Source organism: Lepidochelys kempii, chromosome 6 (assembly GCF_965140285.1).
Source record: "Lepidochelys kempii isolate rLepKem1 chromosome 6, rLepKem1.hap1, whole genome shotgun sequence".
Lineage (NCBI taxonomy): Eukaryota > Metazoa > Chordata > Testudines > Cheloniidae > Lepidochelys > Lepidochelys kempii.
The window spans coordinates 120,722,549-120,750,102 of record NC_136385.1 but is presented as its reverse complement, the minus strand read 5'-3'; the positions used below and the strand labels follow the sequence as shown (position 1 = coordinate 120,750,102).

Sequence of the window (27,554 nt, the reverse complement as noted above, 5' to 3'; positions counted from 1 at the left end):
TCCCCAATCCAGCACCCAAGCATGGGTTTGCTCTTCTTAGCCTTGTTATAGTCCAAAGAGGGTGCCATTATCTCTTACCACGCTAACAATGTTCTCTTTCTTTGGCTGCAATTGGCAGGGCTTGTCCTTCAACTAGTGAAGGCAGGTGGGTACTTCCTAACGCCACTCTTCTGCTCTGAGGGGCTATTAGATGGCTCAGGGGATTAGATAAGGGATACAAAGATTTTTACCTGTCATATGGTAGTTCAAATCCAGCATGGGTTGGTAGTGGCCAAAGAGCATGAGAGCTGCTCAACTACTCAACTCATACATGAAATGAGTTTGATTTCAGATCAGTTTGTAGTGTCCAAATCACTTACACCAAAACCGTAACTATCTTCCTGGTTGGCATCCTCAGGATAGAGACCAAAGTCTGAATGAGTATGGAAACTAAACTACACTTTCATCCTTCGAGGTGGTTCATCTGGATCGCAGTTAAGACACCTGGATGGGCAGCATTGGGGAGCTCACATGGCCACCACAGGTGCTGTGCTTCTTCTGTGAGTAACTCTCTCTCTCTCTAGTGCTGTAAATCAAACACCTTTCACAAGCATGAAATTCACACGCATTCAAACCAACCAGCAGGAGGCACTATTAAATTGGATTGCTATTTCCCAATCACCCTCCTTATCCTCACCTGCAGCCTGAGTGCTGTGCTGTAATTGAACTGGCCTGGACTTGAAGTCGGGGATGTATTTTCAACCTATCTTAGCTGTGAAATTTGCAAGCCAATTTACATTGAATTCCCACATACGTAATGTTTCAGGATGCCATCAGGAGAGGATTGCTTTTGCTGTGCTTTCCTTCCTAAAAGGAAAGTAAAAAAGCTCCTAAAAATGTGACTTCCCGTGTTTCTGACAGTAATGGCTGATTCCTCGTGAGAGGAAGGAGGGGCCACACCAACTATTGGGGTCTCTGAATGGGGCACAATGGTATGAGGGGAGGGGGACATTATGGACACACAAAGTTCCTCATATAAGGGAAGGGGAGCTTGTGGAGAAGAAGAGAGGAAACCGAGGAAACCAAGGAACCCCTTGTGGTTGTAATCCACTCAGCCTGCAAGTCCCAGCTTCTAGCAGTCAGGGGTGTCCCTGAACCTCTCCCAGCTAGAAGCTGGGATGGGATGGCTCACCCAGTAAACTCCCTCTGAAGCATCTGGCACTGGCCACAGGTAGAAGACATGATACTGGGCTAGCTGGACCACTGGTCTGACCCAGTAAGGCCATTCTTGTGATAAACAATGACTCTTATGACCCCCTAGTACATACACTTTCAGAATATTAGAATATTGGGCATCGTCTCTTGATGCCCAAACAAACAAAGGCCCTGTCGTGACATGGTATTTGGGTTTCTTAGCCTCCTCTTTGGTGCCCTCAATAATATGGGCTAAGAAAAAACGTTTCCAAAGAATCTAATTTGTTAATGGATGAATGGGGCAGGGAGAGGAATTCGACTCCTTGCCTAAGATTCTAGTGCAAAAAGATGCCCCCGGGGAACAGGAGGGGAGCTTTTCAGAGTCCAGCTTTGACTTGCACTAATGAGCATCTCCACTTTACAATGCCCCATGGAGACAACCATGTGCAAGCTTTGTAATTGTATAGTAAATTATCCCCTCTGCCCTTTCCTGGTAAGTGTATAGGGTTTATGTAATCCTAAACTAATTAGTTACCTGTGCATTTGTCCTACAGTGTTCTCATGAGATTAAAAAAACTGAGTTAACATGCTCATTCATCTGTTTGTTTTGTCTTCCAATAGCTATAGGCCCAATTACTGTAATTATTCTGAATGTTTGTGTTAACTTCCTTGAAATTACATTATTGTATGTTGGAACCTGCTAGATTTGTGTTTCAGATGGCCTTAAAATATATAGGCAACATTTTTTTTAAAGTACAGCATGATATAATTGCATCCTTTCTGCTGCTACGTTCCCTTTCCCTTTCCTCACTACTTTCCTAAGCATTAGATATCACACTAGAGCCTTGTCTAATAGTGTTTTTCAAGAAATCCCCCTCCACTGCACCACTTGTGCTTTTCCACGAGTGCTAGCAAAGGTAAGATGGCTAGTATAGAGACGGCAGAGGCCATTATAACCACTGGCCTTCCACCATTGCTACTACCCCTTGGCAACTGACATATTGTGGTGTAGGCGAAAAGACATAGTAGAAGTTCCAGCAAAAGATGTCTGTCCCAGGTAGATATGAACATTCACTGGTAGAAGTGCTACTTGCATCTGATTTCTCTTATTGCTAGTGTTTTTAATAATCTAATACTAATAGCATTATTAACTATTCAACACTGGGGCATCATGCTAGTCCAGCACTGAAAAGAATCTGACAAATTGGATAAAAATGCATAAATTACTGGAGTTTTCAGAAAATGAACTATAGAAATTGCAGTTTTACATCAGTTCTTTATAACTGTATAACATTAGTGATATCAGACTGGTAAAATAAAATATTTAGGAGGATTAAACACTCCTTTTATATCCAGTAGATCTTCCACTTTTCCTGCTGTTACCTGAGTAAGACGAATATTTATTCCCACAACAATAGTATTGTAGTGGGGTTTTATATATATAAATATATAAACATTTGAAAAGCTCTGTACATCCAAAATTGAAATCTGGCTCTACAGTTCTACATTGCACAGTAACTACGGTGTTGCCAGCTCTGGCAATGTTATTACGAGTCTGGCAATATTTGGTGGATTTTATTCTTAAAGCCCTAAGATCTGAGTTCATGTGAACACACCAAAATCTCAGCTTTCATTAAAAATAGTAAGTTTCTAGGTCCTCACAATTATAGAGAAATGCTTTAAAATGTGAACAAACACTAAAGCATCAAAAGCAAAAAGGCAAACAAAAAACTCCGAATACATTATTTTGTAAAATCTCAGTATTTTAAAGCCAGTTTCATTATTTTTGGAGTCCTTATTCATGATTTTTGAATTCAAGGAGTTGACAATACTGTTAATTATATCTCAATTTCACTTGCATATAAACTTTCCATTATTGCACAAACTGGAATAAAAGTGGTAGATGTTCTCAGCTTGTTCTGCATGCATGTGTGATGCACACAGTCTGGGAAATGACAATGGGTCCTTTAATAAACAAGAGAATGAGCTTTTGAGCAATGCTTTTGAAGTGTGGACACCAGCACTGGACACAATATCCAATTATGGTCTCATTATGGCTGTATGCAGAGGGCCCAAGTGATATTTGATATTACTGTATTCATACCGCCAAGGATTACATTAGCTCTTTTTGCTACTTCCGTTCAGTGGGAGCTCATGTTCAGTTGGTTAGCTACTGTCTTCCTTATCCATTTTGTTTTCTACTTTTGTGTGATGCCAATTTGCTAACCTAAGGACTCATAGGGAAAACCTAGATGGTGGATTTAAATTGTGAGTGGGTCGTCTTAACTGTAGCTGCAATATTGGCAGAGGTACCATTTGAACAGTCAGAACTCTGCACAAACAAAATGCATAAACTCCACATCTACCCCCAGATTTGCATGAATGACTGCCCAGTTAGGGAGCCCAAATGCAAGTGCGTGTACCTGTGTAACCCTGCACAGATCACTTAATCTCCTTGCACTTTGTTCCTTATCTGTAAAATAGGGATAATAGCTCTTCCCTCCCTCACAGGTGTCTTGTGAGGATTAGTATATTAAAGATTGTGAGGTGCTCAGAAATGGGGGCTATAGATGTACACCGTCAGAGCTGACTTTTTGAAGGGTAGGAATTTAACTCTTGCTGCAGTCTTCCTATACCAAACATGCTGCTGATAGGATATTGACAGATAAGTACTATCTGATATTTTTAAAGGCAGTTTCTGCTTCTGAGGGTGAAGTCTCATATGACCATACATATGTGTGTGTTTCCTCCAGTATGTCTGGTGGATAAGTCTGTTAATTTATATCAGACTGTTTTCCTTTACTTTAAAAGACAATATTGCTTTTCTGTATTCATCCAATCACAGCTTCTCAGACTGTCCACTTCAAAATCCAGCTTCATGCTGGGGATCCCTTTTGCTTACCTAATTCCATAAATATCAACACATGCTGCATATACTCTCCCTATTAGGAAGGTTGAGATTTGATTGATTGCTTTATTCCAGGGCAGGCACGTTGAATGTAACCTTGGGAACAGGGAACAGTTCCTATGAAACTGCATGGTTAATAGACAAACGCTTCAGAACCTGGTGCTCCGCCTCTGGCTTTCTTGGTGTAATAAAAATATATTAGGTTCCAGGGATGTTAACCAATGTGTTCTGGAAATGGATGATTGATTCTCACAGCTGAGAATCAGGATTATAACATGTTTTGCTAGAGGACTCGAGTCTGACAGATTAGTTCATGTAAGGATTGTGCTATAGATAGAGCTGATGACAGAATGAATTTTTTTATTTTTCATCAGCAGGAATAACACAAAGCAGGGCTAATTAAAAGTAGTTTCCTGATGTCCTCTGACCATGCTTCTTGAAGTCTTTCACATCCTGTAAAGTTACACCTTGTTTTAGAGTTTCCATCCATTCCTCCCCATGGCTGAAGGACATCCTGAAATCCCACTGTGAAGTAAGAGCTGTGTCATTGCTTCTAGTGATTTCACAAGCAGCCTTCTGACACATGGTGCAATCCCACACATTGAGCAGAAGCATGAAGGGCATCCTGCAATGCACAGAAAGCCCTCCCAGTTGGGCTACACTGGAGACAGAAGTGAAAGGGGAAGGCACACTATAGATATTTTGTGGGGAGAGAAGTTTACATTGTGACCTGAGCTAAATACAATTCTAAATTGGAATAAACTCTTTGTAATGGGAACCCAGATTTGATGAGGGATATGGAAGAGGTTATTTGTGTGTGTACCAGTGTTGATTTGGTGAGTTGTATAAAGTAACTTCCCAAATCAGCTAAAAGAGAACAAATCCCATTGTTTCCTCATCGACACCTCCCGTTGTGTTGGTCTGCCCCAGTTGTGGCTTTCTATCTATAGCCTGTTTTATGCAGGTAAGATGATATTCATAATGGCCTTAAAATCTGTGAGTTCTTTGTTCTGCTTGTTCATTATTCTAAGAGGTAGGATGAACTGGAATCTCACGTCTGAAATCCCTGGTAAATTAAAGAGCTGGGGGCAGGGCTCCTCGTTCAAAGCCCCAGTTCCAAAGCTGCTCCTTTGTTTTTTTGTTCCTGGTCATGCTCAAAACTACCAGGCACTAATTTTTCCAGAACTGATTCAGGTGGGGCTAAAAATCTTGTAAGCACCACGGATATTGCAAGATTGCCATGATACAAGGGGTAGCAATTATAGAACTACTGATCTCGCAAGATTTTCACTATTTGGACTCAGTAGAAGACTTAAGGGTGGCAATTTTGCAACAGAAAAGTTTCAAAAACAGACTCCAACGAGAAACTGCTGAGCTTGAATTAATATGCAAACTAGATACCATTAACTTGGGTTTGAATAGGTTTCAGAGTAACAGCCGTGTTAGTCTGTATTTGCAAAAAGAAAAGGAGTACTTGTGGCACCTTAGAGACTAACCAATTTATTTGAGCATGAGCTTTGGTGAGCTACAGCTCACTTCATCGGATGCCTACCGTGGAAACTGCAGCAGACATTATATACACACAGAGATCATGAAACAATACCTCCTCCCACCCCACTGTCCTGCTAGTAATAGCTTATCTAAAGTGATCATCAAGTTGGGCCATTTCCAGCACAAATCCAGGTTTTCTCACCCTCTACTCCCCCACACACAAACTCACTCTCCTGCTGGTAATAGCCCATCCAAAGTGACAACTCTCTTCACAATGTGTATGATAATCAAGGTGGGCCATTTCCTGCACAAATCCAGGTTCCCTCACCCCCCTCCAAAAACCACACACACAAACTCACTCTCCTGCTGGTAATAGCTTATCCAAAGTGACCACTCTCCCTACAATGTGCATGATAATCAAGGTGGATCATTTCCATCACAAATTCAGGTTTTCTCACCCCCCCTACCCCCATACACACACAAACTCACTCTCCTGCTGGTAATAGCTCATCCAAAGTGACCACTCTCCCTAAAATGTGCATGGTAATCAAGGTGGGCCATGTCCAGCACAAATCCAGGCTTTCTCACCCCCCCCCTTTTTTTTCCCCCCCGGGGACACAGACACACACACACAAACTCACTCTCCTGCTGGCAATAGCTCATCCAAACTGACCACTCTCCAAGTTTAAATCCAAGTTTAACCAGAACGTCTGGGGGAGGGGGGTAGGAAAAAACAAGGGGAAATAGGCTACCTTGCCTTGTCACTTTGGATAAGCTATTACCAGCAGGAGAGTGAGTTTGTGTGTGTGGTTTTTGGAGGGGGGTGAGGGGGTGAGAGAACCTGGATTTGTGCAGGAAATGGCCCACCTTGATTATCATACACATTGCGAAAAGAGTTGTCACTTTGGATGGGCTATTACCAGCAGGAGAGTGAGTTTGTGTGTGTGGGGGGGGAGGGTGGAGGGTGAGAAAACCTGGATTTGTGCTGGAAATGGACCAACTTGATGATCACTTTAGATAAGCTATTACCAGCAGGACAGTGGGATGGGAGGAGGTATTGTTTCATGATCTCTGTGTGTATATGTCTGCTGCAGTTTCCACGGTAGGCATCCGATGAAGTGAGCTGTAGCTCACCAAAGCTCATGCTCAAATAAATTGGTTAGTCTCTAAGGTGCCACAAGTACTCCTTTTCTTTTTGGGTTTGAATAGAGACTGGGAGTGGTTGGGTCATTACACATATTGAATCTATTTCCCCATGTTAAGTATCCTCACACCTTCTTGTCAACTGTCTAAATGGGCCATCTTGATTATCACTACAAAAGTTTTTTTCTCCTGCTGATAATAGCTCATCTTAATTAATTACAGGTTTCAGGTTTTAATTAATTAGCCTCTTACAGTTTGTTTGGCAACTTCCACCTTCTCTGTATGTGTGTGTGTATATGTGTGTATACATATATATGTACACATCTTCTTGCTATATGTTCCATTCTATGCATCCGATGAAGTGGGCTGTAGCCCTCGAAAGCTTGTGCTCCAAATAAATTTGTTAGTCTCTAAGGTGCCACAAGTACTCCTGTTCTTCAAACAAACAAAGTCACAGAATGCCACTAGCTGTCACTTTCAGCCCCCAACTAAAACCTCTCCAGCGCATCATCAAGGATCTACAACCTATCTTGAAGGACGACCCATCACTCTCACAGATCTTGGGAGACAGGCCAGTCCTTGCTTACGGACAGCCCCCCAACCTGAAACAAATACTCACCAGCAACCACACAACAAAAACACTAACCCAGGAACCTATCCTTGCAACAAAGCCCGATGCCAACTCTGTCCACATATCTATTCAAGGGACACCATCATAGGACCTAATCACATCAGCCACACCATAAGAGGCTCGTTCACCTGCACATCTACTAATGTGATATATATGCCATCATGTGCCAACAATGCCCCTCTGCCATGTACATTGGCCAAACCGGACAATCTCTACGCAAAAGAATAAATGGATACAAATCAGACATCAAGAATTATAACATTCAAAAACCAGTCGGAGAATACTTCAATCTTCCTGGTCACTCAATTTCAGACCTAAAACTCACAATTCTACAACAAAAAAACTTCAGAAACAGACTCCAACGAGAAACTGCAGAATTGGAATGAATTTGCAAACTGGACACCATTAAATTAGTCTTGAATAAAGACTGGAAGTGGATCAGTCATTACGCAAAGTAAAAACTATTTCCCCATGCCAATTTTCCCCCCTACTGTTACACCTTCTTGTCAACTGTTTGAAATCGGCCATCTTGATTATCACTACAAAAGTTTTTTTCCCTCCTGCTGATAATACCCCACCTTAATTAATTGGTCTCATTACAGTTGGTATGGCAACACCCATTTTTTCATGTTCTCTGTGTGTGTGTATGTGTGTATGTATATGTGTGTATGTATATGTGTGTATATATATGTATGTATATATGTATGTGTATATATATATATATATATATATATATATATATATATATATATATATAAAATCTTCCTACTGTATTTTCCACTGCATGCATCCAATTAAGTGGGTTTTAGCCAATGAAAGCTTATGCCCAAATTTGTTAGTTTCTAAGGTGCCACAAGGACTCCTCGTTTTCTTTAGTGTCTGAGGAGAAACTCTAGTGATTTCAGGATTGAATTTCAATCTAAACCCTAGCCTTGGTTTGGCCTCAAACCTCAACTCGAATTCCTATCCTAAATGTAATCCAAATCTGAACACCGACTCCTTGACCTTTCCGCTCTTCTGCTTGTTATGTTTCCAATGATTAAAGGTGAGCTGAAATGCCTATCTACTATCATGAGTGGATGATGCACAAGCAGCTACCTCAGTGCAGTGAGTGATGGAGTTTCCATCAGCTGCTGTAGGAGCAACCCAGAAATCTGAATTCAAATCTTGACAGGTATGTAAAATTGTTTAATTTAACATACATTTAGTTATACATTTTAAATCTGTACATGAGCTCTGTTTCTGCTTTGGGACTGTGGACAGTGGAGGCTTTTTCACCCACACAAACCCGTTCCAAATGACCTTTAAAATAAATAATTTATTCTGAAGGTTGGATCTGGCTTTCTGTGTGGGGTTAAATATAGCTGGTTATTTTAATGTTGACTATGTAATACGTGATAACCTCGGTATTTATTTAAATGCATTTCAACATGCTGTCTCTCTAGAGGCCAGTGGGTATTTCTAAAAATGTATGGAATGTCTGTGAGTATTAAAATGACCCTTTTCCAAGTGAAAAGCCAGGGCACTTTTGTGCTGGTTCTGGTTTTGTGCTGGTTCAAGTCACAAGCAGTGACTTGTGCCTATTTTTTCAGGGTGGAGAATTGTTTTCAGTATGATAGGGTCTGATGCTCCTTTAGATCAAGGTTCCTTGATGCTGCCAGACTGGTATGAAGGAGTCTTAGTGTAAATGAGAATTGGGCTATAATTCAGTGGACAAAGTCACTAGACAAGGAATATCAAATAAAGCTCCCAAGAACCAGGAGCCTTTTCTCAGGGCTGGCTTTATTGTCAAATGAGGTTCCAAAAGAAGAGCCAATAAATTCAAAATACCAGATTTTAACCACCCAAGGCTTTCCCAGGACACACTCTTCTCTTTTCTTCCTGGCTACTGTGGAAAGACCCATACTGGGGCATCACTGACCACGGGTTTCTTCTCTCTGTGGCTGCCACAGTTGCAGGAAGGAATGTATCTGGTTTCCTGTAGGTCCCTGGTGACGCTTGTCCCTGGTGATGTGCCCTGCTATTACAAATCCCAATTACAAAGAGTCCATGGGCTGAAACACTGGGATGTGCATACATGCCCCACCCATCATGCCCTGTTACACAGGCTTTAGCATTCTGAATTAATTTATCAAGAAACATTCAAGTGTCCACAATAGTCACTCCTAGTTTTGATGGTGTCTTCACTCCAAACACTGCTCATCACCCTGAACACTCACTCCACTGGGCTATGTGTTCCTGTAAACAGAGCAAATGCTAGTCAAGGTGGTATTATTCTCAGAAACATATTTTGTGGATATTAAGAAAAGATTTGAACTGATAAAAGGTGAAATGGGGATATTTTAGGCTGCCCAAAGGAAGTTGCTGAAACAGCAGGACATCCTGTGGACTAGCACAATGAAACTTGGACACAGTCACATACATAATATGTATTCTTGTTCTGTATAGGAATAGGGTGGTATCCCTTTAATAAGTTTGTGAGCCTTCTAATGGTGCTCACCAAGCTCTGTTTTAGAAATCTGATATAAATCAATATACAAGGTGCAGAGCAATGGGGTGTCTGGCCCACTTTTTCCTGTCATTGGCGTTTTTCTTCTTAAGACAGTGACTATCTTTCTCCAGAAATAAATAAATCTACTCCCCAGGCTCACTAGGCAGTTTCAATGGATTCTTACTCCTGCAGCTGTGTCCTTCTTCATAAAGACGGGAAAGTCCACCAAGAAAGAATAAATAGAGTAATCAAGTTTTACCCAAGATAAATGCATGTGAGTTTGGAGACTGCTTCAGGGATGCATCAGTGACAATGAAGTGGCTCAGATTACCTTCATTACAGTCTTTTTTTTTTGAGACTGGGGGGAAGCGGCCTATAATCTGATAATGAAATGTAACCTTCCACTTCATTCCCTGTACCTGACAGCCAGTGACCAGAGATGTAAGCCTTCCCCTCCCCCCCACAACGAAAACAACAACTGCCATTCTTCTTCAGAAACCAGAAAACAAAACGAGAGAGAGAGAGAGAGCCCCACTGGATTAAGACTACCGCTATCAGTTGCATAGCTCTGGTGATTTGCAGCACACAGGGCTTATTGTCTGCAAGTGTCAAGACAGGGTCTTCTATTTAATTTGAAATACTTTCACTCCTCCAATGGATTTGCTGCCCGGGAGCAAGGTAGTCGTGTTATTTTGGTTTTGTCCATGACCGAACGGTTCCACATAATCCTCAACTCTGGCTGCAGTACGAGATGGCTGAGATGAAAGAGACTGCATTTGCCTTTATCCCTCCTGAGTATTCCTTTGGGGAGATGACCGCGCTGGTCAATTGCCAGCCACATCCATTTCGCTGGCACCTCCAGCACTGCATGTGGTGCCTGAATTGCAGCGGGCACTCCCTGCCTGCTAATGGCTTTGTTAGTCATCCAGATCAATTGGTTATTTATGGCAGGCATGTCTCAAAACTGTTGGGTCAAGTTTTCCTACCCTTACTTATTTTGTTCACAAGAACACATAAATCTTCTCCTGCCACTTGCAGCTTAAACCTTCTGAGTGTGAAGCCAGGGAGTTAAAGTTTCCAGTGATAGCAGCTAACCGTATTTTAAAAATTTGCTCTCCAGACTGTCAAGAACTTGGACGTTACATTTGAGCCATGAATCAAGTTAGTTTATGGTGTAAGATTTATAGGTGTTAAGCTCTCTCTTTCGGTGTCCGTTAGCCCCACAGCCTGAACTCATATACAAGAAAATTGAGATCTCTCCATTGCTCTAATGCTGTCCTATTTAATGCTCTCTCCTGAAAAGTCATGGCAACATCTTAGTCATGCACCCTCCATCCAGATGCAACAAGGTCGTAACATTCCATCAATTAAAGGGCCTAATTCTGCAAATCTGAAACAAATAGGCTTATTCATGTCAGTAAAACTACTTGCATGAGTAAAGATTTCCTGATGGGACCCCTTGTTCTAAAGACTAGACTCCCCATGCTTCAGTGACTTGGGGATATGGGGTTTGTAGACCCTAATGCCGTATGACTTAAAGTTTGGCAGAGGGGAAATATTTAAGGAAATAAACCCTTCTTTATTATGATTGAAGTATTGATAAAGCAGCACCCAATTCTTCAAGTTCTGTACACAGCATACCCAGAGAAGTTAAATAAAAACATTAAATACTCTTGCTGGAAGGTGGCAATCTAACACTACTTATTCTTAGAATCCAGAACAATAATACACCCTAACCAAAAACAGAGACACAATGCAGGCTGCTTCATAAAACAAAGAGGCACAACTGACCCCACTTTACTCTAGGCTGGCTTGTTGCAGCCTGACTGCTGCTACATCACAGGTTTCACTACAGAGCCTTCTAGCCTGCAAGCATGACCAGGAAATCCCCCACACTGAAAGTGACAGCTTGCAATTCCAATACAGTCCTCAATGCACCACTCTCCTAAATTGAGGAACTCTGGCTTCTTGAAAGTATACAATATTGAAGTAGAGAGTAAATGCCCTTCTAAAGGGTAACTGTCCAGCTGGACAAGGCCTCAAATGTAACCAAGTGTAAAAAATAAACTTTAAAATTCACCTGGATCATAGATAAAAACCTCCCAGCCCATCAAACTACAGCTAGCCCCATATAGCTCTAGTTGGGTGACTCATCACTAGCCTTATCATGCCCACAGATATAGTTCTACCAGTTTTGCCCATTGACTTCATTTTTGTGTCCTTTCACGGGCTGACATACAAAGTAAGCGGCTATTACGTGCTCATTGCCATGGTTTCTGAATGCCTGGCATATACCCTTTTCATCCCAGGATCTCCAATCATTTTAAAAATCTTAACGAAGTAGGCCTCAGAACACCCCCAGCAGGCAGATATTATACCCACTTTACATATGGCTCAGCTCAGGCCTCTAAATTCTGGATTCCTTCCTACACAGGGAAATACCTAGGATATCTAGGTTCTCTCTATCACACACACATACAGTACCCTTCCGAAAAGCAGGGTCAATTCCTGGACTTGGCACATAACCCGAAGGGCCAGGCTGTGCACTGTGACTGAGGACTAGTGATCTTTCCCTTGCACTAGAAAAGCAGACCACTCTTTAGCTACCACTGCAACATTTGGCTCTGCAAGTAGTTCCCACAGCCCACAGTTAAATGCTTCCCTACCCCCAGGGAATAATGGGTGGTGGTGGCTCTGTAATCCACCAGGCTTGCCCTGACCCCAGCCTCCCTGTGGGCAAGCAGAGCGGTAATGGTGAGGGTGCAGTCCCCTTTGGTGGGGCCCCCCTTTGCTGCCCTCCCCCCTTTTCACAGTGCAACCCTAGGTCAGTGCCCTCTGAAGCCACCCTCCATAGATGCAGAGGAGGAGGCAGGGTTTGGCCCTTGGAATTAGTTTTAAACCTGTTGTTGAAACTCACCAGGCTTAATCCAAGTCCCAGTGAAGTCTATGGAACGCTTCTCATTGATAGCTTTCAGTGGGCTCTGGAACAGGCTCATGCACTAGAAATCACACAGGGCTATCCTCTTCCTAGCAGTGGGAGAATACATCTCATGATGGCAGGAGGACTATTTTCTAGTTAGGCTATCGTAATCACGCACATAAAGAGACAATGATTTTAAGGTATGTCAGTGTACTTTTGTCTATACACAATTGGAGAAAGCTTAAAGTATGTCATTTCTAATGTATGTTCATTAATGGTCATATATATTTTAACCAATTTATACATGAAATAGGAAATATTTAATCCTTGAATGAGCTCTAAAACAATTGTACAAACAGAAAAGCGGATTTTTTAAAAAATTATTCATTTGTGGTGCTCATGTAGAAGATTTGAGGGGTATTTCCAAGGGTGATCATTATTTGCTACGTGGTAACGTTATTTGCACTTTCTTTTAGAATGCATTTATAAAAAAGAAGCAAGATGCTTGAAGATGCAGTGGTAGAGAGGTGAATTGACTGTGATAGTGATATGACTGTGCAGGGAACAGCACTGTGTATGGTTGAAGCGTTTAAAATGACTTTCATCAGTACGATTAAATACTTATGACATGAGTCAGCCATACGGGCTACTTGGAGGAACCTCCTCTTCTGCTTATAAAAACACATCTGGAATTACAGATTGCTTTAAAGAAATAGGACGAATGTAGTTCAGTGTGACAGAAGCTAAGTCCTCCTTTCAGAATTCTACTCCCCCAGGAGAAGGGAAGTCTGGCTGCAGGAAACAAGTTCCCTTGTTCTCTTCCTTATGTGCTTTGGACGAAAAGCTTCTCTCTCCAGCCATTCCTGGGTAAAGAGTCAAAACCTGACATGACATTGACCATGAGACTTCAAATGTAGCCTGCCAGGATGTGACACGCAATTTTCTGGTTGGAGGATATAAAGTAGCTTTAAAAAAATAGCAGCAAGCTCTCACACCAGGGGGAAGTGTACCTTTAAACCAAGAGTAAAGAAAAGCTTTAATTAACTTTAACCAGCCTTCCAAGATCTTTATTAGTTGCCCTTTTGTCAAATTAAATTCACACTGTGGAAGGCAGCTAAGTACTGCAACTTGATGTCATGTGCTAAGTGCCAGAGTAGGTTTTAATTGGCTGTTTAAATGAGAAAAGGGTTCCTGCTGTGAAGCGCACACAGAGTGAGAAAGAGCAGTTTGGGATGGAGCACTTATGTTTTCAGCATATGCTAAAATAACAAAATAATTGTAACACTACGGGGTTAGAGTGGTAGATTTTCTTGCACTAGTTGCAAAACTTAGTAGCCCCAAGTCTCACTCAATACCCGCTGAAGTTTCTATTCTTCACCTAGTCAATCAACTGAAGAAAAATCCATGTTTTATCTTTCTACATGCATGCTCAGTTATAGTAGAGACTCTGGGGTTTAGCTATGCTTGAAAATTAATTCGGATTAAAGTAGGATGTGAATTTAAAGCAGGATGTGAAATTAAAGTTCAATAGCAATTCCTGAATAACTCCGTGTGTGGACACTCTTATTCTGGAATATGAATGCATTGTTCCAGTTTAATTTAAATGGATAAAACTAAACTAGAATAAGGCAAATTCCAGAATAAGGAACACAGAAGGGTATTCACACAAGGAATTATTCAAAAAGAATAATTCTGGAATTGCTATTTTAGAATAACAAGCGCTGAATGAGGTCAGTACAGTGTGTTAATAAAGCTGGTCAGAGTTTTGTAAACATTTTTGCATTGGTCACAGCTCAGACTCCTAGATTGTGAATTAGTTGCAGATGTCAACATCAGTACCGAAAGCAGTAAAGATCAGAAGAAGATGAACAGGTCACCTGTCCTTCAGAAGAATTTTGTACTTAAAAATACATTATAGAGACAGACATTGATGACTCCCTAGTTAAGATTACAGTCAGTTTTTGCAATTAAAGTGGAGATTTTTTTTCTTTTTAAACCAGACTGTGAACCTCTTACTCACAGGGGTGAATGGCTACTTAATTCCGTTGGCTTCAATAGAACGATTTGCATGAGTAAATGCTCTGGCTCTTTCTTATGGATAAAAAAACCACTTGTCCCCCTAATCAAAATTTCATCACTTACTCCTAGGATACAGGTTTAATATGGGGGAAAGTTACAAGTAATTTCTTGTAATAGTTTGGGAGTTTGAAGGCTTTATAAAGGAATCCTTTCCACATTTTAGGGTCACTGTCTGAAATGCACAGGACTAGTTGCGGGCAACATTGGATCTTGGGTAGTGCTGAAACCCAGTGAACTTAAACATTTGTTCTATTTTAATACTTCAAACTTTTGGGGGTTGGCTTTAACATGTGATTTGAAATGCTAAGTAGAGAACTGTTGTTAAAATCTAGTTCTTATATGTTTGGGCCCATCTGGGCTGGTTGGTCAACTGTGTTAGAAACCAACATAGGTGGAAGAGCATTAAGCTTGGTTCCTTACATGGGTTTGAGCTCCAGCACATGGACAGGCCACAAGTCTGGCCTCTTCCTTCTCTGTGTCTCCTCCCTGCACTCTTCTCCACTGTCCACTTCTCTTCATTGCCTTCCCCCTTTCCATCCCTTATATCATTCCTCTTCCTTCACTCACTCTTTACACCTTCTCTTACTTCCGGCTCCATCTCGTCTCTTTTCCTTTACTTCCTATCTCATCTCTTCTCAGTCCTTTTACTTCTTTCCCTTGTCTTACTCCTTTGGCTTCTCTGTCTCTCTTTCCTGCACAAAAATATGCTCTGTGGATGGGTGCACCACCCCACTTCCCCCATTAAGCTGGCACTTTGGGAAAATCTGTCTCCTACTGACAACTAACAGCTGATTTTATATGCCACCAGGGTATGGATTTCCTAAAGTACCATTCAGTGCGGAGGTGAAGAAGCTTCCGGCCACTAGCACTAACCTACATTCCAGCATTAAAGATAATGGATACAACGGAAAATCAATGGAGAATATGTAACTTTATCCCGTTCGTAGGTTCACATTGCATTACAACAATCCTTCGGATACATAAAAATGATATACAGCTAGCCTTTGCAGAAAAAGAACACAAGATACAGATCCTGGGACGATGTATACCATAAATACCAAATACCTGCTGTTTCTTGTGGAATTTCGATTGTGATTCTTTTCAGTAATTTGCGAGGGTGTAAAATAAATCAATGATTTCCATGTATTACAGAGCTCCTTTAAGTGAGTTCAGAATGCTGCTTGAGTTTCCAGTCCCAGCCAGATGTCACGTCTGTCAGAAATACTGCTCTTTTATATTATATCACCAGAGGAAATTATTGCTGCTATTATCTGCCCTCTGGTCAGAAGCATATTCTACACCTTGGCTAATGCGCCTTGTGGTGCAGCCACCTGCACTTTCTCAAGGAGTTTGTCTAATTACTGGATAGATGAGTCAGCCTGCATTTCCTATGGACTGTCTTCAGACATACAAAGTTATTAATGCCGATTAGCTGAAAAAGTCCAGGTCTTTACCAAGACATTTCCTGGCTAATATTAGACACACCTTTTGTACTTGAAGGTGTGATGGCTGATAAGAACCAGTAGTAGCAGAGCGAGGATTCAACAATGGTGGATGTGGTATGGGACAGACTTTTTCAGAAGCTTTTTACTTCTTTAAATTCATTCTGAAGGACAGACTTGCTTTTATTTAAAATAAATTTGATGGCACAGCCTGGGATCTGCAAGTCCCCTAGTAAAAGGTGAAAAATGGCCATTGTTATGAGTTTGACTCTTGTATTGGTGGATAGAAGATTTCAGAGGAAGGGGTGACCTGCCTCAGGAATTTTCCTTGTCCTATTTCAACAGAAAGAGACACATCCCCACAGGAGACTTGGAGATTCCCAAGAGATTTGGTCATAAGAATTGTTTTGCGTTTCTTGTGAGAAAATTTCAAAGGAAACATACATATCTAACTAGAATCAAATGGATGACTTGAGGGAGTTGTGTTTAAAAAATGATGGCATGGTATGGCTCCTATTATAAGCAGGCATCCTTCCGCAACTCAAGCAGTGACATCAGTGTAGACCTCCAACTGCCACAGGTTGAGGCAAGGTGGTCCAGTGAGTTCTTGCAGGGACATGCAGTGTGACCTTTGGTGAGTGACTTTACTTCTCTTTGCTTCTGTTTCTCATCCGACACTTTGTCTGTCTTATCTATTTAGATTGTAAGCTCTTACTATGCGTGTATATTCATCACAGCACAATGAGGAGCCAGTCTCAGGTGGGTTTGCTAGGTGCTTCTGTCCTCCACAGTCTTGCCAATGCACAATTAATTCCAGTGCTGGGCATCCTTTATCTGCCTGTAACACACTCTGCTATTCCAAGCTGGTCCAGTCTTGAGTGGAGATACTAATCAAGAGAAAGTGGTGGTAAAATGATTAATACGGGATTTGGACAAGTGTCTCGGTGGACGAGGAATGAGACTATCCATCACTTTCAGCCACAGCAAGGTTTCATCCTAATGCACAGAGGTGAAAGGTTAGTCTTGAACTAGACCATCACTGACTTTAGTGCAGTAAAGCTAAACTTGCTGGAGGAGCTTTGTGCTTTGGAACACATCAGTGAAGATTTTTCCTGAAGGCTCACAATCAACCACATGGTTCTGAGCATCCCTGAACTTTGCCTTCAGATCAGAAATCCATCTCTAACTTTGGATCCATATGTGAAATCCATGGCTGACCTTATCTATAATATGTTGAACCAAGAACTTAGATTTGAACCCGCAACCCCCTTCAAGTTTGGATCCAGATCTATATGTATCTGCGTGGCACATGTTTATTTTCAACTTGATCTGATTATCTTCTGCTGAGTGTGTAAAGGTGGAGTGGTGATATTGATGAGGGCTGGATTATCTCAAGACTAGACTAGTGACACTAGGGTTTTAATTATTGCTATTGATTTTACAAAAACCATAAAAACATAACGTAAGAATGGCAATAGTGGGTCAGACCATTGGGTCCATCTACCTCAGTCTCCTCTCTTCCAATGGTGGCTGGTGCCAGATGCTTCACAGGGAATGAACAGAACAGGACAATTATTGAGCTATCCATCCCCTGTTGTCCAGTCCCAGCTTCTGGCAGTCAGATTTAGGAACCCCCAGAGCACGGGATTACATCCTTGATCATCTTGGCTAATAGCTCCATAAACTTGTCTTTTTTTTTGTCTTTTTTTTTTTAACCCAGTTATACTTTTGGCCTTCACAACATCCTATGGCAACGGAGATCCACAGGTTGACTTTGTGTTGTATGAAGTTATGATGAGGTGTACTAGGCCTTTTCAGGCCCCCTGCTGAAGGCCTTGTCCTGCCACACCCATTCCCAGAAAAGGTGCAATGAAGGTGGGATCCTCCAGGCCTGCCTAGAAGGGCTGCAGAGAAGCAGCCAATCAGAGTGAAGGAGGCGCAGTTAAAAGGAGATATGCAGGGCCTGAGCTGATCCGTTGCTGGCTGGGACCAGAAGGGGGAAGGAGGACTGGAAAGCTGCAAATCTCCACTGGTAAAGAGGCCTGGGAGAAGTGGGGCTCAAGCCTCCCCACTTAACTAGCTAGCAGCCTCCCTCCTCAACCCCAGTGCAAAGTCACAAGCTCCAGTTCTCACGGCCCCATGCAGCTCTGGGCAGCAGATATACTGGGTTCAGCTCCACTTTGTCCTTCCACTTTGTCCTCCTTCTTGTCCACTTCTCCTTCCACTGGCACAGTGCTCCTCCTGGCTCCCATACTGGGGTGTCCCCAGTCGGCTGCTGTGTCCCTCCCAGGCTTCAGGCAGGTTCTTGGCTGCTTCACTGTGTGAGGGCCTGCTTGCTGCAGCCCTTCTATCTGGAGCACCAGACATACCCTGTTGCTCTCCCCTCTCTCTCTGCTCCTCCTCCCCACAACAGAACTTCCTCCTTCTGGAACAATCAGCACTCTTCCCCCCTTCCCCCCCCGGAAAAAGATTTAAAGGGGCCATGCTTTCTAAACCCCAAAGAGGTTACACCTCTTTAGTCCTCTCTTTTCCAAGTTGAACAGTCCCGGTCTTTTTAATCTCTCCTCATAGGGAAGCTGTTCCATATCCCTAGTCATTTTTGTTGTCCCTCTGTACTTTTTCCAGTTCTAATATAGTTTTTTTGAGATGAGGTGACCAGCACTGCACACACTGTTCAAGGTGTGGATGTACCATGGATTTGTATACTGGCATATTTTCTGTCTTATTATCTATCCCTTTCCTAAAGATTACTAACATTGGTAGCTTTTTTGACACTGCTGCATATTGAGCAGTTGTTTTCAGAGAACTGTCCACAATGATTCCAAGAGTGGTAGCAGCTAATTTAGACCCCATCATTTTGTATGTATAATTGGAATTATATTTTCCAATGTGTATTACTTTGCATTTATCAACATTGAATTTCATCTGGCATTTTGTCGCCCAGGCACCTGGCTTTGCGAGATTCTTTTCTAACTCTTAGCCGTCAGCTTTGGACTTAACTATCTTGAATAATTTTGTATTGTCTGCAAATTTTGCCACCACACTGTTCACTCCTTTTTCAAGATCATTCAAGGATATGTTGAACAGCGTTGGTCCCAGTACAGATCCTTGGTGAACTCCACTATTTACCTCTCTCCACTGTGAAAACTGACTGTTTATTCCTACCCTTCATTTCCTATCTTTTAACCAGTTATTGATCCATAAGCAGACCTTCCCTCTGATCCCATGATAAGCTTATTTTAACTAAGAGACTTTGGTGAGGGACCTTGTCAAAGGCTTTCTGAGAGTCCAGGTACACTATATTCACTGGATCACCCTTGTCCACATGCTTGTTGATCCCCACAAAGGATTCTGATAGATTGGTGAGACATGATTTCCCTTTACAAAAGCTGTGTTGACTCTTCCCCCAACATATTATGTTCATTTATGTGTCTGATCATTCTGTTCTTTATTACAATTTCAATCAACTTGCCTGGTACTGAAGTTAGGCATACCAGCCTTTAATTGCCAGGATCATCTCTGGAACCTATTTTTAAAAAATCAGCATTATATTAACTGTCTGCCAGTCATCTGGTGCAAAAGCTGATTTAAACGATAAGTTAAATATCACAGTTTGTAGTTCTGCAATTTCATGAGTGTTTCTTCAGTACTCTTGGGTGAATACCATCTGATCCTGGTGATTTATTACTGTTTGTTTATCAGTTTGTTCCAATGCCACCTCTGTTGACACCTCACTCTGTCTGGGGCATTTCCTCAGATTTGTCACCTAAAAAGAATGGCTCAGGTGTGGGAATCTCCCTCACATCCTCTGCAGTGAAGACAGATGCAAAGAATTCATTTCGCTTCTCTGCAATGGCCTTGCCTTCCTTGAGTGCTCCTTTAGCACCTCAATCATTCAGTGGCCCCATTGATTGTTTGGCAGGCTTCCTGCTTCAGATGTGCTTACATTTTTTTGATGTTAGTTTTTGTGTCCTTTGCTAGCTGCTCTTCACATTCTTTTTTGGCCTGCTTCATTATACTTTTACACTTGACTTGTCAGAGTTTATGCACCTTTCTGTTTTTCTCAGTAGGATTTGACTTCCAATTTTTAAAAGATGTCTTTTTTGTTTCTAACTGCCTCTTTTACTGTGTTGTTTAGCCATCGTGTCATTTTTGGGGGGGTCCTCTTGCTGTGTGTTTTTTTTGTTTGTTTTTTTTAAATTTGGAGTGTACATTGCGTTTGAGCCACTAAAAAGTTTCCCGTTTCAGAGTAGCAGCCCTGTTAGTCTGTATTCACAAAAAGAAAAGGAGGACTTGTGGCACCTTAGAGACTAACCAATTTATTTGAGCATAAGCTTTCGTGAGCTACATCTCACAGCTTGCAAGCATTTCACTCTTGTGATTTTTTTTTCCTTTTAATTTCCATTTAACTAGCTTCTTCATTCTTGTGTAGTTCCTCTCTTTGAAGTTAAATGCTACTGTGATGGGTTTCTTTGCTATTTTCTTCCCTACAAGAATGTTACATTTATTCCATTATGGTCACTATTACCTAGCGGTTCAACTATATTCACCTCTTGGATCAGGTCCTGTGCACCACTTAGGACTAAATCAAGAATTGCCTTTCTCTTTGTGGGTTTCAGGACTAGCTGCTCCAAGAAGCAATCATTAACGGTATCTAGCAAGTTCACTTGGAAAGCGCACAGATAATACATCGCTGTATCAATATAAAACCCATCGATAGATAATGTAAGGGAAATGTGTAAAAGTATTGTGAAGGGGAAAGAACCCTAACACAGGAGTAGAAGGGGAATATGGAATGCCTCCAAAATAGCTCATGTGGTTTAAGTGATTATGCTTCCTTCTATATATAACATACTAAAGACCTAGTAATCAAAACTGGAAGCAAGAGGAACTGTAATTAAATAATAAAACATTCACAAAACAAACCTTCTAGTGATAGAGGCTTTGCTGCTTCCTCTTTTGATTTATTTGGGTTTTGTGAGCCCCAAACTAGCAATTGTGCATGACGGATTTTCCTTCTCCCATTAACTTTACTGGGCTCACGAGCCTGCCAAACTTGGAGAGCTTCATAGACATCAAGAATAAAAAAGCTTCCTCACCAGTTGAATTTCCCATTGCTTTCTCAGCTGTCTTGCTAATGGTGTTTTAATTTATTCTGTAACCAGAGGGTATAATGGTGCATAGTACACTACTGTGTGATGGGATAGGGTTATTGGCAAGGAGCAAAGTTTTTCTTCTGGAATTTGGAGGAAACTGGTATTAGGGGAAAATATAGGGGCCTGATTCTCCCCTCAGTTGCACCGGAGTTGGTAAGGAGTACTAATAATACCTAACTCTTGTACAGCCCCTTTCTTCAGTAGATCTTAAAGCATTTTACAAAGGGAGGTCAGTATGATTGACATTATCCCTATTTTAAACGGGGAACCTGAGGCACGGAGAAGGGAAGTGATTTTCCCAAGGTCACCCAGCAAGTCAGTGGCAAAGCTGGGAATAGAACACAGGTGTCCTGAGTTTGAGGCCTGTGCTCTATCCTCTAGGCCAATATACCAGTACAACTTGGTGTAACAGAATCATGCTGCTAAAAATCCCATGGCACAAGATGCTACAGTTTTATGTTCATCCCGTCCCTAATGGAAACCATGACATTAGGAAGCCATGACTCGTTTCTTCCCCATTTTCCTGGCTTACTTTCCAGCTTCTCCTGTCCAACGGTTGCTCTCACAGATCCTTTTATCACAGTAATAATACCAGGCACTTCTCTAAAGTGCTTTCATGGACAGTAACTTATGTTCTCCACATCCCTGGGAAGTGGATAAATATTATCCCCACTTTGCAGGTGTGAAAACTGAGACAGTGAAGTTTGGTGAGTTGTTCAAGATGTTGAGGGCAAGTGCAGGTAACATCATTATATTGCAGTGATCACAGTGAATCAGTGTAAGTTATTCCACTTCTCAGTAGAGACTGTAGATCAGAAATGGAGTACAGTGGTACCATTTAAATATCTGCCAATCATTAGGTTAGCAAATATAGGCTCACAATTGATTATTAGGTCACGTGTAAGAAACTAGCTGCCATCTAAACTTTGAACCAGTTTCAGAATGTTTGTATGCTCATGTATACTGTACTTGGATTAAGTTTATTATGAAAAACATATCTTGAGTCGCACATAAGAATCTATGAGGAAAAACTATCTGGAACAAAGCTTTTAATTTTGGAGACAGCTGCTCAATCCTAACCTGTATCTGTCATGTCTCATTTGCAGATGGAATGGAAAGTCTGAGATGGCCTGGCCATGAGCCGCCTTCCTGGAACCTTGGCATGGATTCCTTTTCCCCTTTCCCAAACAGCATCTACAGGCCTGCTGTTTTTTGGATTGGAGAAGAGCTAGACATTTCCTGCTGGGTCACGTCTAACCATTGGAACTGGGCTGGACCAGGTTTATGAAGTGAAATCAGGCAGAAGGGAGGAAAAAGCCACCAATGAGACATTATCGTGACGGAATAGAGGGAAACAGGGAGTAGGGATTTCTTCAGTGAGCTGCTGTCATTTTGAAGAATTTTGCCCTAACCAAATCAAGAGGCTGTCACTGATGTATGGTGCACGTCATAGAAGTTCACCATGGATCATTGCAAGCAGATTAAAATGACATTTATGCTATTAAAGGCACATTCCCTGATTCACGTTTCCAAGGGAAAATGTTCTGCCTAAGGGAAGTGTTATGTTGGGGTGGTTACTTGCATTGTTAATAGAAATGGCAAGGACTTGGGGTGGTAGAAATATTTGCAATTAAAAGTTAAGCCCGGGTTGGGTGGCTTTTTTTTAAACTAATGCAAAAATAGAATCCATTTTTTTGCAATATTTGATTTCTCAGATTTATTGCACAAAAGTACACCACTCTCTAGTGAAAATTAGCCAATTTTCAAGTTAGAGGGGTTGCCTACAGATCAAAAGGGAGCTTTTAAAAACGCAGTGTTGCATTGTCAACATTTCACACGTCTCTGATGCAAAAATAACTGCATTTTGTATAACAGGGAAACCCAAAATTTAAGGGGCACAGAGTCCTCCACAATGAAATGGCCAAAACAAAAAAATTGTGTGAAAATCCCTGGAAAGTTTTTCACCAGCTTCACACACCTCTGATGTTGGAGAATTTTTTGTGGTTAAAGTGTGAAAGTGAGGGAAGTCGAATGACACAATGAATGAGTGTGGAATTTCATTCAGATATTCCTCAGATCTGGGATTCCTGCCTCAATTTCCAGGCCTCCATTCATTCCCTCTGAGCTGCCAGTCCTTGTGGCAATTGTAGCTATGTAAATGGAAAGGATATTTTGTTCTGTCTTCTGTGCGTTACAGGTTTAAATATAAAGAATCTCCCTGCCTGTCTGTGAGTCATTTCAAAATGCCCTCCACACAACTCAATGGGTGGAAAATTTGATAGGAGGGGGACATACTACGCTGTGTGCTGTCTGCTTCCCATTAGCTAGCCAGAGGGAGAGGAGAGCTAATTGGCTCCTTACTCCTCCCCATTTACTAATTTAAGCCCTTGCCAGGATTTTTTTGCCACTGACATCCAGTGCAGCTCAAAGGCCGAAAGGGCCAGTTCCCAGAAGTGAGAGATCTGGGATTTTACTGATGGAGCTTGGGCCTCTAAGAAAAGGGGTGAACTGAAGCCTTTGCAGACTGAGGTCCCTTTTTTTGGCACCCCTGTGGTAGAGGGCGGGGGGAATTTTGGATTATATAGTGAAAGCCTGTAACCCTGCCCTGGACCCATTTATATGGCTGGTAGAAGGGAGACAGAGCAGAGTGCCCTTCCACAGTATTGAGTTAATAAAGTACAGCCTGCCTCTTAAATCCATCCCTGTGTCTGTGCTCTTTTTCCTGCATGTCCTGATCAATGGCTGTTAGGGTATGTCTACACTACGAAATTAGGTCGAATTTATAGAAGTCGGTTTTTTAGAAATCGGTTTTATATATTCGAGTGTGTGTGTCCCCACAGAAAATGCTCTAAGTGCATTAAGTGCATTAACTCGGCGGAGCGCTTCCACAGTACCGAGGCAAGCGTCGACTTCCGGAGCGTTGCACTGTGGGTAGCTATCCCACAGTTCCCGCAGTCTCCGCTGCCCATTGGAATTCTGGGTTGAGATCCCAATGCCTGATGGGGCTAAAACATTGTCGCAGGTGGTTCTGGGTACATATCGTCAGGCCCCCGTTCCCTCCCTCCCCCCATGAAAGCAAGGGCAGACAATCATTTCGCGCCTTTTTTCCTGAGTTACCTGTGCAGACGCCATGGCACGGCAAGCATGGAGCCCGCTCAGGTAACCGTCACCCTATGTCTCCTGGGTGCTGGCAGACGCGGTACGGCATTGCTACACAGTAGCAGCAACCCCTTGCCTTGTGGCAGCAGACGGTACAGTACGACTGGTAGCCGTCATCGTCATGTCTGAGGTGCTCCTGGTCGCCTCTGTGAGGTCGATCAGGAGCGCCTGGGCAGACATGGGCGCAGGGACTAAATTTGGAGTGACTTGAGCAGGTCATTCTCTTTAGTCCTGCAGTCAGTCCTATTGAACCGTCTTATGGTGAGCGGGCAGGCGATACGGACTGCTAGCAGTCGTACTGTACCATCTTCTGCCGAGCAGCCATGAGATGTGGATGGCATGCAGTCCTTCTGCACCGTCTGCTGCCAGCCAAAGATGTAAAAGATAGATGGAGTGGATCAAAACAAGAAATAGACCAGATTTGTTTTGTACTCATTTGCTTCCCCCCCTCCCCTGTCTAGGGGACTCATTCTTCTAGATCACACTGCAGTCACTTACAGAGAAGGTGCAGCGAGGTAAATCTAGCCATGTATCAATCAGAGGCCAGGCTAACCTTCTTGTTCCAATAAGGACAATAACTTAGGTGCACCATTTCTTATTGGAACCCTCCGTGAAGTCCTGCCTGAAATACTCCTTGATGTAAAGCCACCCCCTTTGTTGATTTTAGCTCCCTGAAGCCAACCCTGTAAGCGCCCCTCCCAGCGTCAGAGCAATGGCAAACAATCGGGCATCTGAGAGTGCTGTCCAGAGCACTCACAATGGAGCACTCTGATGGGGCTAAAACATTGTCGCGGGTGGTTCTGGGTACGTGTCGTCAGGCCCCCGTTCCCTCCCTCCCTCCGTGAAAGCAAGGGCAGACAATCATTTTGCGCCTTTTTTCATGAGTTACCTGTGCAGATGCCATACCACGGCAAGCATGGAGCCAGCTCAGGTAACCGTCACCCTATGTCTCCTGGGTGCTGGCAGACGCAGTACGGCTTTGCTGCACAGTAGCAGCAACCCATTGCCTTCTGGCAGCAGACGGTGCAATACGATTGGTAGTCGTCCTCGTCGTGTCCGAGGTGCTCCTGGCCACGTCGGCTGGGAGCGCCTGGGCAGACATGGGCGCAGGGACTAAATTTGGAGTGACTTGACCAGGTCATTCTCTTTAGTCCTGCAGTCCTATTGAACCGTCTTATGGTGAGCGGGCAGGCGATACGGACTGCTAGCAGTCGTACTGTACCATCTTCTGCCGAGCAGCCATGAGATGTGGATGGCATGCAGTCCTTCTGCACCGTCTGCTGCCAGCCAAAGATGTAAAAGATAGATGGAGTGGGTCAGAACAAGAAATAGACCAGATTTGTTTTGTACTCATTTGCCTCCTCCCCTGTCTAGATCACACTGCAGTCACTCACAGAGAAGGTGCAGCGAGGTAAATCTAGCCATGTATCAATCAGAGGCCAGGCTAACCTCCTTGTTCGAATAACAACGATAACTTAGGTGCACCACTTCTTATTGGAACCCTCCGTGCAGTCCTGCCTGAAATACTCCTTGATGTACAGGCACACCCTTTGTTGATTTTTAGCTCCCTGAAGCCAACCCTGTAAGCCGTGTCGTCAGTCGCCCCTCCCTCCGTCAGAGCAACGGCAGACAATCGTTCCGCGCCTTTTTTCTGTGCGGACGCCATACCAAGGCAAGCATGGAGGCCGCTGAGCTCATTTTGGCAATTAGGAGCACATTAACCACCACACGCATTATCCAGCAGTATATGCAGCACCAGAACATGGCAACGCGATACCGGGCGAGGAGGCGACGTCAGCGCGGTCCCGTGAGTGATCAGGACATGGACACAGATTTCTCTGAAAGCATGGGCCCTGCCAATGCATGCATCATGGTGCTAATGGGGCAGGTTCATGCTGTGGAACGCCGATTCTGGGCTCGGGAAACAAGCACAGACTGGTGGGACCGCATAGTGTTGCAGGTCTGGGACGATTCCCAGTGGCTGCGAAACTTTCGCATGTGTAGGGGCACTTTCATGGAACTTTGTGACTTGCTTTCCCCTGCCCTGAAGCGCATGAATACCAAGATGAGAGCAGCCCTCACAGTTGAGAAGCGAGTGGCGATAGCCCTGTGGAAGCTTGCAACGCCAGACAGCTACCGGTCAGTTGGGAATCAATTTGGAGTGGGCAAATCTACTGTGGGGGCTGCTGTGATGCAAGTAGCTCACGCAATCAAAGATCTGCTGATATCAAGGGTAGTGACCCTGGGAAATGTGCAGGTCATAGTGGATGGCTTTGCTGCAATGGGATTCCCTAACTGTGGTGGGGCTATAGACGGAACCCATATCCCTATCTTGGCACCGGAGCACCAAGCCGCCGAGTACATAAACCGCAAGGGGTATTTTTCGATAGTGCTGCAAGCTCTGGTGGATCACAAGGGACGTTTCACCAACATCAACGTGGGATGGCCGGGAAAGGTGCATGATGCTCGCATCTTCAGGAACTCTGGTCTGTTTCAAAAGCCGCAGGAAGGGACTTTATTCCCAAACCAGAAAATAACTGTTGGGGATGTTGAAATGCCTATATGTATCCTTGGGGACCCAGCCTACCCCTTAATGCCATGGCTCATGAAGCCGTACACAGGCAGCCTGGACAGTAGTCAGGAGCTGTTCAACTACAGGCTGAGCAAGTGCAGAATGGTGGTAGAATGTGCATTTGGAGGTTTACAGGCGCGCTGGCGCAGTTTACTGACTCGCTTAGACCTCAGCGAAACCAATATTCCCACTGTTATTACTGCTTGCTGTGTGCTCCACAATATCTGTGAGAGTAAGGGGGAGACGTTTATGGCGGGGTGGGAGGCTGAGGCAAATCGCCTAGCTGCTGGTTACGCGCAGCCAGACACCAGGGCGGTTAGAAGAGCACAGCAGGGCGCGGTACGCATCAGAGAAGCTTTGAAAACCAGTTTCATGACTGGCCAGGCTAT

The 27,554-nt window shown here is 43.1% G+C and overlaps 1 long non-coding RNA gene across 1 annotated transcript; it reads left to right on the top strand.

Annotated features, from left to right (window-relative positions):
* Positions 1-409: 409 nt before the first annotated feature.
* On the top strand, positions 410-24,133 carry LOC140913925 (uncharacterized). The gene is made up of 3 exons (XR_012159697.2): positions 410-539; positions 8,392-8,520; positions 22,541-24,133. It is a non-coding gene; the product is annotated as an uncharacterized LOC140913925 (long non-coding RNA).
* Positions 24,134-27,554: the final 3,421 nt, after the last annotated feature.